The sequence below is a fragment of the Hyla sarda genome, chromosome 11 (genome assembly GCF_029499605.1).
Source record: "Hyla sarda isolate aHylSar1 chromosome 11, aHylSar1.hap1, whole genome shotgun sequence".
NCBI lineage: Eukaryota > Metazoa > Chordata > Amphibia > Anura > Hylidae > Hyla > Hyla sarda.
Window position 1 is genome coordinate 75,971,020 of NC_079199.1, and position 15,848 is coordinate 75,986,867.

Genomic DNA, 15,848 nt, shown 5'->3' on the forward strand with positions numbered 1-15,848 from the left:
CAGCAAATGCAACGTTTCGGCAGTAGTAGCCTTTATCAAGCATAATACAAATACAAAATGTGCGCATATATATATATATATATATATATATATATATATATATCACAGATACATTTCATTGGCTACAACTCATGTGATACAAATGTATAATTATCTAAAAACGCACCTCTATTTAAATTTAATTGGAGCAATGCTCTGTTAATCACAGTGATGTCAAGTTGACATAGCATCCGTCTATATACAATACAATCAATACACATATAAAGTGCCCTGTGCCATATGACATACAGTGCTATATAGTGTTATATAGGTACCTTCAGTATCAGCCAAATATATAACTCGATCGCACCCAGAACATGCCGATCGCTGCCATCTCCGTTCTCATTCTTGTTTGTATACAAAGCGACTGCGCATGCGTCGGAAAAGTTCCTACGTATCAGCGCATCACTTCCGCTCCCGATTGCTCACAGTAATGTGTGCTGATCAGGTGCGCGTAATGCCCTTACCCACACTAATCACCATTTGTGTTCTGCGGCTGCGCAAACGGGTCCGACGATCGTGTTATCACACTGGACATATCGCGATCCAGCCGGCCGGCTGTGCATGCGCATTGTAACCAAACACTTGTAACCTAGCAAATCATGTTTGAATAGTACAACAGTAAATGCTGACATCAAATTATCATGCAACTGATATTTTATTTCTAGATGACATGAATGAGGGCATATATTAGAAAAAATAATAATATATAAGAGGATGGCTGCAATGGCTGCGATCTTGGCTGTAGTGAAGGTCCCCACGCATTTGCTGTGGGGAAGAATAAAATAATCCAGTATTTCAAGATCCATGACCTGACTGGTGCTGTGATTTCGGGACTTTGTTTATATATATATATATATATATATATATATATATATTCTTTTATTTTATTGAAGAGCTGAGGTATGTGCTCTCAAGTCACCCAAGTGCAAGTATTCACACAAAATACCGTGCACAAGGATGCGGTCTATCGCAAGCCCTTTTTTTACACTTGATCTTAGCCAAAAGGCCCAGAGGTAATAACCGGTAAAGGGATGGAACCAACCATGCCCCCTTCATGAGCACTCACACTACTTATAGGGAAGAAAGGAAGGCTGGCAGGCGGCCTCCCATGCATAGGAAAGGAGGGAGGCAGGCAGTCTCCCATACACTCTCTGGGTGGGTGGCAGTCAGCCACCCGTACATACAGCACAGGCTAAATCCACATCATTGCTTAAAAGAAGGACAGGAGTCCATTCCACTCTGATGGAGCAATAAGCAATGCAATCCATACCCTGGCTTTTACAGGAACCCCTGTAATTGTGTAATTCACATTTCTTGCCACAAGATGGCAGTGGTGTTTTAAAATCTTGAACGCTGTGCACAGCTAACTCCGTACTATTGAAATTGCTCAGTGTCTGTCAGACAGACTGGTATTTAGACTCTTCTATCTAGTTAGTTCCGGTGCCCTGCTGCAGCTCGGGCACGGGAGTTACTAACTAAGCTGGGACACTGGCACAGCGTTATTATTAAAACATAATCCTCCCTTACTTTAAAGGAAGGGAGGATTATGTTTTATATCATGAAAAACTATTTCGGAAACTATGTCGGAGTTAGCTGTGCACAGCGTTCAATATTTTAAAACACCACTGCCATCTTGTGGCAAGAAATGTGAATTACACAAGTCAAGAAATATTTTAAAGAAGCATTAATAAAAGTAAATTTTTAGGGGATCTTTAGTCAGGGTTAATCCTGAGGGGATTTATTTCCCCAAGTAGGTTGTTCATTAATAAGTCGGCCCAGAGATCCCTAAGGGATTTAGCTAGTGTAGGTTTTCGTGACATATTCTACTTTAACATAGCGGTAAATTTTTGTGGTTACTTGCATCACAAAATGTCATGAAAATTTTGAAAATTTTGCATTTTTCTAACTTTGAAACTCTCTGCTTGTAAGGAAAATGGATATTCCAAATACATTTTATATTGATTCACAAACACAATGGGGGAGATTTATCAAAGGATTTAGACTGATTTTTCCTGTCTAAATTTGTCGCACAGAAAGTCGCAGTCTAAATATGTGCGACTTTTCTGCGACTTTTGCTCTAGAGGATTTTTAGAACATGATGCATGCAAGTCTATTTTAGACAGAAATGCATTGGAAAATGCATTGGTGCTGAATTTATCAAGTGCGACTTTTGTGCGACAAGTCGCATCTGCCCAAAATACGCTGAAGTGTCAGATCATGCTGGAGCAGGACTAAATGCAGTTTAAGCTGTAGACCCTGAAGTCTGAGCACAGAATTTATCAAGGGCTGTGAGACCTTTGATAAATTAGGAGCACAATAGACAGGAGACTACCACATACGCTGGTCTATAAGCATACCCAGAATAGACTAGATTAGTAAATGTCCCCCAATATGTCTAATTTATGTTGGCATCATAAAATTGACCAATTTTTTACTTTTTGAAGACATTAGAGGGCTTCAAAGTATAGCAGCAATTTTCTAAATTTTCATGAAAATTTTAAAATCTGAATTTTTCAAAGACCAGTTAAGTTTGAACTGGATTTGAGGGACCATTCTGTGAGAAATACCATACACACTGCCCCATACCATACACACTGCCCCATACCATACACTGCCCCATACACATACACTGCACCCATACACATACACTGCCCCATACCATACACTGCCCCAATACACATAAAATGCCCCCCATAAGCATACAATGCCCCCCATACACATACACTGCCCCCATACACATGCACTGCCCCCATACACATACACTGCCCCCATACACATACACTGCCCCATACACATACACTGCCCCCATACACAGACACTTCCCCCATACTCATACACTGCCCCCATACTCATACACTGCCCCATACCATACACACTGCCCCATACACATACACTGCCCCCATACACATACACTGCCCACATACACTGCCCCCATACACATACACTGCCCCATACACATAAACTGACGACATACACTGTCCCATACACATACACTGCCCCCATACCTTACACACAGCCCCATACATATGCACTGCCCCATACACATATACTGCCCCTATATACACACACGTACACAACCCCATGCACACATACACTGCCCCTATAAACACACACGTACACAACCCCATACACACATACACAGTCCCATACCATATAAACTGCCCCATACACATGCACTGCCCCATACACATACACTGCCCCATACACATACACAGCCACCATATACACACATACACAGCCCCCATACACAAAAACAGCCCCATACCATATACACTGCCCCTATATACACACATAGACACAGCCCCCACACACAGTCCACCATACACACAAACACAGCCCCCCCCCCCACACACACATACAGCCCTGTACCATATACACTGCCCCATACACATACACTGCCCCCATACACTGCCCCATACACATACACTGCCCCCATACACATACACTGCCCCATACCATACACACTGCCCCATACACTTACACATACACCCATACAAATATACTCGCATACACAGCCCCATATACTCACCTACACTGCCCCATACACATGCACTGCTCCCATACACATACACTGCCCCCATATACACACACATACAGAGCCCCCATATACACACATACACAGCCCCATACAAAATACACTGCCCCATACACATACACTGCCCCCATCTACACACACATACACAGCCCCCATATACACTGCCCCATACACATGTACTGCCCCCATATACTCACATGCACTGCCCCTATGTACACGCACATACACAGCCCACATATATACTGCCTCATACACATACACTGCACCATACACATATACTGCCCCTATATACACACATACACAGCCCCATACCATATACATAGCCTCATACACATACACTGCCCCTATATACACACACACAGCCATACACATACACTCAGGACCAGTTTTAGATTTAATGTGGCGCTGGGCAAAATTAAAAGTGGGGCCGCAAAAGCCAAACAAGTTAGATTTTATTGTGAAACGACTGATGTCATTACAAAGTAAAATTGGTAGTGCATAAAACAAGCGCTTGTAGGGGTCTGTAGGTGGAAAACTGAAAGCGTTATGGTTTTTAGAAGGTGGGGAGGAAAAAACAAAAGTGCAAAAACGGAAAAACGCTGAGTCCTGAAAGGGTTAAATGATCAGGAGCACAAGCCACAAAGCGTATGTCCCTGTAGACACACAATATTTGCTAGACACACAATACCGCTATATTGTTCCAAATTAAAAACCACGATAAAAAGACCAATATTCTGACATACAATAACATATACTGTAGTGGTAGATACCAACTATACACTGGCACCCTGCAGATCGAATGAGGCCGGGTTCACATATGTCAGGCGTGCACTGGAGGGAAACTAATGCTAGAACTGATCCCATTTATTTGAATGGGGCAGTTCACAATCATCCAGCGTCTTAATTTTGACACCGGATTGTTGGACACACCGGAGAGGGAGGTTTGGATTACACCCCCTGAAAAACACTACTGTGCGTGTGTGTATGTATATATATATATCATAGGAAAGAAAAATAATATATATATATATATATATATATATTTCCCAACCAGAGTGTATCCAGCTGCTGCAAAACTACAACTCTCAGCATGCTGGGATTTGTAGTATTCCAACAGCTGGAGGCACCCTGGTTGCGAAACATTGATATATACACACACACATGCATAAATCAGTGTTTCCCAACCAGGATGCCCCCAGCTATTACAAAACTATCAATCCCAGCATGCCCAAATAGCCTAAACAGCTGGAGGCACCCTGTTTGGGAAACACTGTTAACAATATATATATATATATATATATATATATATATATATATACAAAGTCCCGAAATCACAGCACCAGTCAGGTCATGGATCTTGAAATACTGGATTATTTTATTCTTCCCCACAGCAAATGCAACGTTTCGGCAGTAGTAGCCTTTATCAAGCATAATACAAATACAAAATGTGCGCATATATATATATATATATATATATATATATATATATCACAGATACATTTCATTGGCTACAACTCATGTGATACAAATGTATAATTATCTAAAAACGCACCTCTATTTAAATTTAATTGGAGCAATGCTCTGTTAATCACAGTGATGTCAAGTTGACATAGCATCCGTCTATATACAATACAATCAATACACATATAAAGTGCCCTGTGCCATATGACATACAGTGCTATATAGTGTTATATAGGTACCTTCAGTATCAGCCAAATATATAACTCGATCGCACCCAGAACATGCCGATCGCTGCCATCTCCGTTCTCATTCTTGTTTGTATACAAAGCGACTGCGCATGCGTCGGAAAAGTTCCTACGTATCAGCGCATCACTTCCGCTCCCGATTGCTCACAGTAATGTGTGCTGATCAGGTGCGCGTAATGCCCTTACCCACACTAATCACCATTTGTGTTCTGCGGCTGCGCAAACGGGTCCGACGATCATGTTATCACACTGGACATATCGCGATCCAGCCGGCCGGCTGTGCATGCGCATTGTAACCAAACACTTGTAACCTAGCAAATCATGTTTGAATAGTACAACAGTAAATGCTGACATCAAATTATCATGCAACTGATATTTTATTTCTAGATGACATGAATGAGGGCATATATTAGAAAAAATAATAATATATAAGAGGATGGCTGCAATGGCTGCGATCTTGGCTGTAGTGAAGGTCCCCACGCATTTGCTGTGGGGAAGAATAAAATAATCCAGTATTTCAAGATCCATGACCTGACTGGTGCTGTGATTTCGGGACTTTGTTTATATATATATATATATATATATATATATATATATATATTCTTTTATTTTATTGAAGAGCTGAGGTATGTGCTCTCAAGTCACCCAAGTGCAAGTATTCACACAAAATACCGTGCACAAGGATGCGGTCTATCGCAAGCCCTTTTTTTACACTTGATCTTAGCCAAAAGGCCCAGAGGTAATAACCGGTAAAGGGATGGAACCAACCATGCCCCCTTCATGAGCACTCACACTACTTATAGGGAAGAAAGGAAGGCTGGCAGGCGGCCTCCCATGCATAGGAAAGGAGGGAGGCAGGCAGTCTCCCATACACTCTCTGGGTGGGTGGCAGTCAGCCACCCGTACATACAGCACAGGCTAAATCCACATCATTGCTTAAAAGAAGGACAGGAGTCCATTCCACTCTGATGGAGCAATAAGCAATGCAATCCATACCCTGGCTTTTACAGGAACCCCTGTAATTGTGTAATTCACATTTCTTGCCACAAGATGGCAGTGGTGTTTTAAAATCTTGAACGCTGTGCACAGCTAACTCCGTACTATTGAAATTGCTCAGTGTCTGTCAGACAGACTGGTATTTAGACTCTTCTATCTAGTTAGTTCCGGTGCCCTGCTGCAGCTCGGGCACGGGAGTTACTAACTAAGCTGGGACACTGGCACAGCGTTATTATTAAAACATAATCCTCCCTTACTTTAAAGGAAGGGAGGATTATGTTTTATATCATGAAAAACTATTTCGGAAACTATGTCGGAGTTAGCTGTGCACAGCGTTCAATATTTTAAAACACCACTGCCATCTTGTGGCAAGAAATGTGAATTACACAAGTCAAGAAATATTTTAAAGAAGCATTAATAAAAGTAAATTTTTAGGGGATCTTTAGTCAGGGTTAATCCTGAGGGGATTTATTTCCCCAAGTAGGTTGTTCATTAATAAGTCGGCCCAGAGATCCCTAAGGGATTTAGCTAGTGTAGGTTTTCGTGACATATTCTACTTTAACATAGCGGTAAATTTTTGTGGTTACTTGCATCACAAAATGTCATGAAAATTTTGAAAATTTTGCATTTTTCTAACTTTGAAACTCTCTGCTTGTAAGGAAAATGGATATTCCAAATACATTTTATATTGATTCACAAACACAATGGGGGAGATTTATCAAAGGATTTAGACTGATTTTTCCTGTCTAAATTTGTCGCACAGAAAGTCGCAGTCTAAATATGTGCGACTTTTCTGCGACTTTTGCTCTAGAGGATTTTTAGAACATGATGCATGCAAGTCTATTTTAGACAGAAATGCATTGGAAAATGCATTGGTGCTGAATTTATCAAGTGCGACTTTTGTGCGACAAGTCGCATCTGCCCAAAATACGCTGAAATGTCAGACCATGCTGGAGCAGGACTAAATGCAGTTTAAGCTGTAGACCCTGAAGTCTGAGCACAGAATTTATCAAGGGCTGTGAGACCTTTGATAAATTAGGAGCACAATAGACAGGAGACTACCACATACGCTGGTCTATAAGCATACCCAGAATAGACTAGATTAGTAAATGTCCCCCAATATGTCTAATTTATGTTGGCATCATAAAATTGACCAATTTTTTACTTTTTGAAGACATTAGAGGGCTTCAAAGTATAGCAGCAATTTTCAAAATTTTCATGAAAATTTTAAAATCTGAATTTTTCAAAGACCAGTTAAGTTTGAACTGGATTTGAGGGACCATTCTGTGAGAAATACCCCATAAATGACCCCATTGTAGAAACTACACCCCTCACAGTTTTCAAAATGACATTCAAAAAGTGTGTTAACCCTTTAGGTCTTTCACAAGAATTGCAGCAAAGTGGAGGAGAAAAATCAAAATCTGCATTTTTTACACTAACAAATTTTTGTAGCCCCATTTTTTTCATTTTTAAAAGTGGTAAAAGGAGAAAAAGCCCCCCAAAATTTGTAGCTCAATTTCTCTCGAGTACGTAAATACATCATATGTTGACATAAAGTGCTTTGTGGGCTCACAACATGGCTCAAGAGGGAAAGAGCAACTGTAGGATTTTTTTAAACAAATTTTGCTGTCATGGTTTTTGGGGCCATGTTGCATTTAGGAAGCCCCCATGGTGCCAGAACAGCAAAAAAAAACATATGGCATACTATTTTGGAAACTACACCCCTCAAGGAATGTAACAAGGGGTATAGTGAGCCTCAACACCCCACAGGTGTTTGGCGACTTTGCGTTGAAGTTGGGTGTAAAAATGGAAAATTAGATTTTCTCTATCGGCTCCATTGGGGGACACAGACCATGGGTGTATGCTGCTGTCTCTAGGAGGTATGACACTATGGCAACAAAAAAAAGTCGGCTCCTCCCAGCAGGATATACCCGCCTCTAGGCCCTGAGCTAATCAGTTTTAGCTTAGTGTCTGAAGGAGGTGGACATGGTCTGGAATTCTCCAGACCAGGTCTTCTGTTTCTTATTTTTCCTAGTTAGGGTATGTGTTAGTTTTTTATTCCATTTTCTTTCATGTTTTCAGGTGGGGACTGAGGAACTGCGGCTCACTGTTTCCTCATTGTGATTGAGGGGGCACAGACATTGCGTATATGCGCTGTTCACCCCCCTCTCGCCAACGGTCAGCGTCTGGGGTTGTACCTCATGGGTCCGGGTCCCCCTATTCCCTGCTCGCTTTGCAGGTAACAGAAAGCTGACTGAAGACCTCACAGAAGACTCCATTAGGTAAGTACTTCTGATTGAGGTGAGTATATATTCTTCTCCCTTTAGGTGCTGACTTGCAACCTCTGGAGACCCTCATTTTTTGGCCCACCTTTCAGGGTCCAAGGTGCTGGCCTGTGTTAGGGGCTCTATCTTTTATTCTAAAAAAAGGGGCGAGCAATGGCATATTGGTAATGAATGGTTTACTTTATTATTATGCACATGTGTGTGTGTGTGTTATACTATGCGGCTGACAGCCGCGGCGCTTACTATGTGGCTGACAGCCGCGGCGCTTTTACTGTTCGGGCGCATGAAGCGCCGACTTACTTTCGCTTTCGGCAGTAGACGACTGTCGCCGAATATGTGTATCGCCCGCTCACTTCCCCGTGGGCGCATATGCGGCTGACATGTGCGCCTGGGGCAAGGAGCGGGCGCCATTACTATTGTTCTTCTCGGCGGCCGGGGAGCTATAGCTCCGCCCACAGGGCCGCCGGAGCTCACTGGAGGCGCGGATTATCCTCCAATCAGCGCCGTGCGTGCGATTTTCGGTGGCAGAGGCCAATCAGACAGGGCCCCTGCTCCAGACACGCCCCTCTCTGGCTATTGGCTGGCCTGTTTCTCCCTCTCTATCTACACAGAGCGGAGTTCTCTTCACAGCAGCCACCACAGGGGACACAGACTCGGGTGAGATAGTTCTTTTTTCATTATGTTCGTACCCAGAATTGTTCCTCCCTCTAAACAGACAACTGGAGCGTTAGTTTCCTATTTGGTCTGTAAGAACTGTAATTCCAAAATACCTGGTTCTGCTGAACCCACTTGCTCTGCCTGCTCCTCTGCTGCCCCAGACCCCCTGGTACCCTCGGATGCTCTTTCAGTTCTGGTGGATTCGGCCGCCCCTCCAGCCTGGGTTTCTTCCCTATCCCAGTATATGGGCTGACTTGACTCAAGTCTCCCGTTCGGTGGCTGAGGCTTCTCGTGACGTGGTGTCTGCCTTGAAGAGGTCTGCCCTGTGCCAACCCTCTAAAGGGCCCCGCTCCTCTTCTCCACATACTTCACCCTCTCACAGGCGTACTAGGGGTGTATCTTCTGACTCTTCCATTGAGTCTTCAGGTAGACGTGGGTGCTCCCCTCGTGGGTCCCGCCCCCCCGTGTCATCTGGTCACAAACGTCGCTCCTCCAGAGGACGTTCCCGGAATCGCCACTCTGCCTCGCAAGAGTCGCGTACCCGATCATGGTCGCCCCCCACTTGTTCACATTCTCCTGGTGGATGAGGCTTTCGAATTGGCATCTGACTCGGAGGACCGCTCGGATACAGTTGAAATGGTGAACTCATTGGTTGCGGCCATAAGAGACACCTTTCACTTAGAGGACCCAGGATCTTCGGATGTGACTCCTGAAGTATCTTTTCATCATGCTAAACTGGCACCTCAAAGGTTCAGCTCTCACGCTGAATTTGACACCCTTCTGGAATCTGCATGGAAACATCCGGACAAGAGGCTCCCGGGAATGAAGAAGGTTCAGGTGCGTTACCCATTCGACAAGGACCTTGCCTCTAAGATGGTTTCCCCTCCCTTGGTGGATCCACCAATTTCCCGCCTCTCTAAGGCTACTACACTGTCGCTAGCAGATATGGCTGCTTTCAAGGATTCAACGGACAAGAAGGTGGAGTCCTTAGCGAAGTTTGCCTCTGAAGCAGCAGGCTCTTCTCTGCTTCCCACCTTCGCCTCGGCTTGGGTGTCCAAGGCCCTATCGGTGTGGTGCTCAAAACTCCGTCAGGGTATCCAGACGGGATCCCCCCAGAGGATCTGTCTGCTTTGGTTCTCCAATGCTCTAAAGCTGGGGACTTTCTGTGCACAGCTTCCATGCAGTCAGCCCGTTGTGCTGCCTTTGCTGTGGGTCACCTGGCGGCCCTCCGCCGTTCCATGTGGCTTAAGGCTTGGGATGTGGATGCGGATGCCGCTTCCAAAAGGTCTCTCACCGAGCTTCCTTTTACTGGTGCCCGCCTTTTTGGCAAGCGCCTTGACGAGATTATCTCTGAGGCGACGGTTGGCAAGAGTTCCTTGTTGCCTCAAAATAAGGCTCGCTCTACTTCCCAGAGGAAGTCCTCTTCCTTTCAGTCCTTTCGGACTTTTGGCCCTAATAAGGGGTCTAGGCAGGCGCCTTCGCGGGACAAGAAGGCTCCCTCATTCCGGGCTTGCCCGTCTTGGAAGTTGGACACCAACCGTTCCGGCCGTTTTGCGGCCAAATCAGGCAAACGCAAACCCACTTCTGCATGAAGTGATGCCCCCACCCGCAGATTTTTCTCGGGTGGGAGGTCGTCTCTTACTTTTTCGAGACATCTGGACCACACACATTCAGGACTCTTTGGTCAGGGACGTGGTGTCCAACGGATACCGAATGGAATTTGCCTCCCTCCCGAGGGATCGTTTTTTTCAGTCCCGGGCCCCCGGTCTCCTTCTCTGGCGAAACAGTTTTGGGGGGCTCTCCGGTCCCTGCTTCTCCAGGGAGTTATTTTTGGGGTTTCTATTCCAATCTTTTTGTGGTCCCCAAGAAGGGCGGTTCTGTGCGGCCAATCCTGGACCTCAAGCGTCTCAACCTTCATCTTCTCATCCGCCACTTCCGATTGGAATCCCTCCGTTCGGTAGTGGCATCCATGGAACAAGGGGAATTTCTTTCTTCAGTGGACATCAAAGATGCCTACCTCCATGTTCCAATATTTCCCAGCCATCAATGGCTTTTTTTCCTATTACTCCTTGTGAAAATGAAAAATTTGGGATAACACCAGCATTTTAGTGAAGAAAATAAAATTTTTCATTTTCACGTCCAACTTTAATGAAAATTTGTCAAACACCTGTGGGGTGTTAAAGCTCACTATACCCATTCTTACATTCCGTGAGGGGTGTAGTTTCCAAAATGGGGTCACATGTGGGTATTTATTTTTGTGCGTTTATGTCAGAACCGCTGTAAAAGGTAAAAGGAGAAAAAGCCCCCCAAAATTTGTTGGGCAATTTTTACCGAGTACGGTAAAGTGAGAGAGCGCCATGCGCATTTAAGGCCTAAATTACGGATGCAAGAGTTAGACTTGCCTCGGATACCAAAATTACCCTACGGCAGTATTTCGCAAACAGAGTGCCTCCAGCTGTTGCAAAACTCCCAGCATGCCTGGACAGTCAATGGCTGTCTGGCAATACTGGGAGTTGTTGTTTTGCAACAGCTGGAGACTACGTTTTAGAAACCGTGCCATACCAGAGGTTTCTCATTTTTATTGGGGGTGGGGGGGGGGGGACTGTGTAGGGGTATGTTTATAGGTAGTGTTTTTAGGGTACATTCAGACTGCCGGGGGATTACAGCGAGTTTCCTGCTGGGAGTTTGAGCTGCAGCAGAAAATTTCCTGCATCTCTAGCTTGCAGCGAGAGACTAACTGTAAACCCCCGCCCCTTGTGAATGTACCCTGTACATTCGCATGCAGGGGGGGCAAACCCCCAGGTACCGCCACCATCTTCTCCCCCCCCCCCCCTCTCTGCCTGACATCCAGGGGCGGGCAGAGCGGGGGAATTTCCATGGTAACCCCTCCGCCTTTATCTGCCATTGGTCAGTAATCATTACTAATGGCAGGGGATAGGGGGGGATGGCACCACTGCCACCTCGCTCCTATCCCTTAGGAGGATTGGGGCTGTCACTGACAAATCCTTTCATCCCTATTTTCCGGGCAATCGGGTCATCAGAGACCCGATCAGCCCGGAATTGCCACAAACGTCGATTTGCCGCCATGGCCGACATGGGGGGTTCTCAGGACCCTCCTAGGCATTTTCACAGGATGCCTGCTGAAAGATTTCAGCAGGCATCTCGGTCCGGTCCCCGACGGCTAGCGGTGGGGACCGAAATTCCCACGGGCGTATCCATACACCCTCAGTCCTTAAGGACTTTGAAACGGGGGCGTATGGGCACGCCCTCCATCCTTAAGGGGTTAAGATCTGCATATGAAAACAACACGCCTACCTTTGTTGCCTGCAGCCACCTCCCTGGCTGTCCGGACACGGAATCAAACCAACTGTAACGAGAAACTGAAAATAAACAGTATTCACCTGCATCCTTTTGGACTCTTTGCTGAATCAGGGTAATCTGACAACCCATGGTCGTGCTGTTGGTGCTTCTGGTTCTTCTGCTGTTTACACCTGGCAGTGGCATTGAATGACATTTAATAGAACTAAAGGTCCTGGGTGCAACAATCCTCCCATGAGGACCAGCCTCAACAGCTTTGTAGATTGCACTCATGTTTGCAACTCCATATACATTTTATTTTCTTCATACTTCTTTCTTCATACTTTTTTCTTTCTGTCATTCAGACTTTCATTCATTCTCACTCACACACTCACTCACTTTAATTCATTTGTTCTCTCTCTCACTCACTCAATTACTCACTCAATCACTCACTCACTCTCTCTCTTACCCACTCACTCAGTCAGTCTCTCTCTCTTTCTTTCTTTTTTTTATTAATTTTTTTCCATCTTCTTCTTCTTCTTCAGACCCCATCATAGCACTAATGCTTATCCAATACCACCAGCAGATGGAGACACTCCATTGCAACATTGGTTGTGAGCAGCAGTTTCTAAAAACAAATGCCTCATGGCTGATTTCTCATCAATCAATGGATGGCAAATTTTGTTTTTATCATTCACTGACCACAGAACCAATGCATGGTCAAGCAACAGCAATGACGCACCCTTGTGAATAACCATGAGACCCTCACATCATTTAACAGGATTCAGCACCACCTGCAAGACAGCTACGTATCATGTCATGTCAAACCTGCACAGGTGTGCTAGATTAGTATTATTATTATTTTTTTAGTTTTTATGACATCAATCAGTGTGCAAACATGGTCAGTAAAACGCCAAATGGATAGACGTTCATAAACCAGTCAGTGCAACTCATTATTGTGGTCTCTAATTGTGGAACTCTTTTTTTTTTTGTGAGGATACGATGAGCTTATCCAATTAAGGAGGCCATTCAGCAGTACTGGGTCTGGACAGCAGCGGCACCTTCTGCAGCCAGTCTGACTGACATGACAAGGCAGGCAACAGCTGCAGCAGCACCCACAGAGGATTAAATAAGAATCTGTCTTTTTTAACACTGGAATGGGGTGGTGCACTGTACCCGAAGATACTGCCATATCGGGTCAATGCATTGGGCGACGGAAGCAAGTTTCCAAATCGGCTCCCATTCTCAAAAATCCATTTAATTTATGGTCCCCAGATAGGGGACGTATCAGATATTAAACTGATAAGAACAGATTTTTGATTGAAAAAACCTTTATTACCAATCAATTGTCAATCACACAATAAATATATTCACCATAACAGAACTGACTTTTTTTTATCTATCTATCTATCTATCTATATATATATATACCGTATTTATCGGGGTATACCACGAACCGGCCTATAACATGCACCCTCATTTTACCAAGGATATTTGGGTAAAAAAAGTTTTTTACCCAAATATCCATGGTAAAATGAGGGTGCGTGTGTGCGCGTGTATACCCCGATAAACCCCCAGGAAAGGCAGGGGGAGAGAGGCCGTCGCTGCCCGCTTCTCTCCCCCTGCCTTTCCTGGGGTCTAGAGCGGTGCTGCCGGCCCTTCTCACCCCCTGGTTATCGGCGCCGACAGCCAGGGGGAGAGAAGGGGCAGCGGCACCCATTGCCGGCGCCGCTGCCCCATTGCCTCCCCCCATCCCCGGTGGCATAATTACCTGGGTCGGGTCCGCGCTGCTGCAGGCCTCCGGCGCGCGTCCCCTGCGTCGTTGCTATGCACGGCGCGGCTCATGACATCAGTGCGCCGCGCCTTGCAGCGCATAGCAACAGGTAATTATGCCACCGGGGATGGGGGGAGGCAACGGGGCAGCGGCGCCGATAGCCAGGGGGTGAGAAGGGCCGGCAGCAGGGCTCTAGACCCCAGGAAAGGCAGGGGGAGAGAAGCGGGCAGCGACGGCCTCTCTCCCCCTGCCTTTCCTGGGGGTGTATCGGCGTATAACACGCACATAGACTTTAGGCTAAAAATTTTAGCCTAAAAAGTGCCTGTTATACGCCGATAAATACGGTATATATATATATATATATATATAGATATATAAAAAAAATTATTTTATTGAAGAGCTGAGGTATGTGCTCTTAAAGAGTAGCTATCCTCAACTAAAATGTCCATATTCCCCCTCCCCATCTTTCCCTCACACTGTCTACATCTATCCCTGTTTTTTTATTCCTCTTAAAACATTAGAACAATACCTTTTTCCACTCCTCTTCGGTAGCTCAGAGTTGAGCAGTCTCACGATTGCAGGAAGTCGGCGGGCGGGCCGACGTGACGTCATCTGAAGCCTCGCCGGCCACCACTTCCGCCCATCTTGCTGTATTCTGCGCTCAATGTCGGGAGCGCGCATACAGGCGCGCATACAGGCGCGCATACAGGCTGGGAGGGACGGCAGCCTCTGAGTCTCCTCCTTTCTGTTTGGTTTTGCACATACCATTCAGAGAGGAGGAGAGTCTGAGAACGGAGCTGCTGTACTGTGCCCTGAGGGAATTTATAATATCAAAATGGTGGGTAGTACAATTGATTATATGCCCAAAACAATAAAAATAAAATTTCACAAAGCTGCAATCCCCAATGAATGACTGCAGACCGCAGTGCATTATAAATGGTGTGAATAATAGTGATTTTATCCCAATCAAAAATGATGCATAATTTTTGAATGGGATAAAATCTCCATTATTGACACCATTTATAATGCACTGCTGGCTGCTGCCATTCATTGGGGATTGCAGCTTTGTGAATTTATTTATTTATTTTTTCATATAAAGCTGCACTCCCAAATGAATGGCTGCAGCCAGCAGTGCATTATAAATGCTGTCAATAATAGTGATTTTATCCCATTCAAAAATGATGCATCATTTTTGTAATGGAATAAAATCTCTTTTTTTTCACCATCTATACCAGTGGTCCCCAAACTGTGGCCCTCCAGATGTTGCAAAACTACAACTCCCAGCATGCCTGGACAGCCAACGGCTGTCCAGGCATGCTGGGAATTGTAGTTTTGCAACATCTGGAGGGCCACAGTTTGGGGACCACTGACCTATACTGCATTGCTGCGATTTTATCGTGTACATGTGCTCACTGATTGCATATTTTATTGCATTAGGAACACCGCAGCAATTCAGGATAGGTGGTGATTAAAAAAAAAGATTTTATTCCATTCAAAAATTGTGCATATTTATTGATGGAATGAATTCACAATTTATATCACCATCTAGACTGTAT

General features: G+C 44.9%; 1 long non-coding RNA gene and 1 other non-coding gene across 3 annotated transcripts in view; one reads left to right on the forward strand and one right to left on the reverse strand.

The window, feature by feature from the left end:
• Positions 1–15,848, forward strand: part of LOC130295454 (uncharacterized) — a 61,546-nt gene that overhangs the window by 20,426 nt on the left and 25,272 nt on the right. The gene's annotated exons all lie outside the window — the stretch shown is intronic.
• On the reverse strand, positions 13,679–13,865 carry LOC130295994 (U2 spliceosomal RNA). Its single transcript, XR_008849089.1, has one exon. It is a non-coding gene; the product is annotated as a U2 spliceosomal RNA (small nuclear RNA).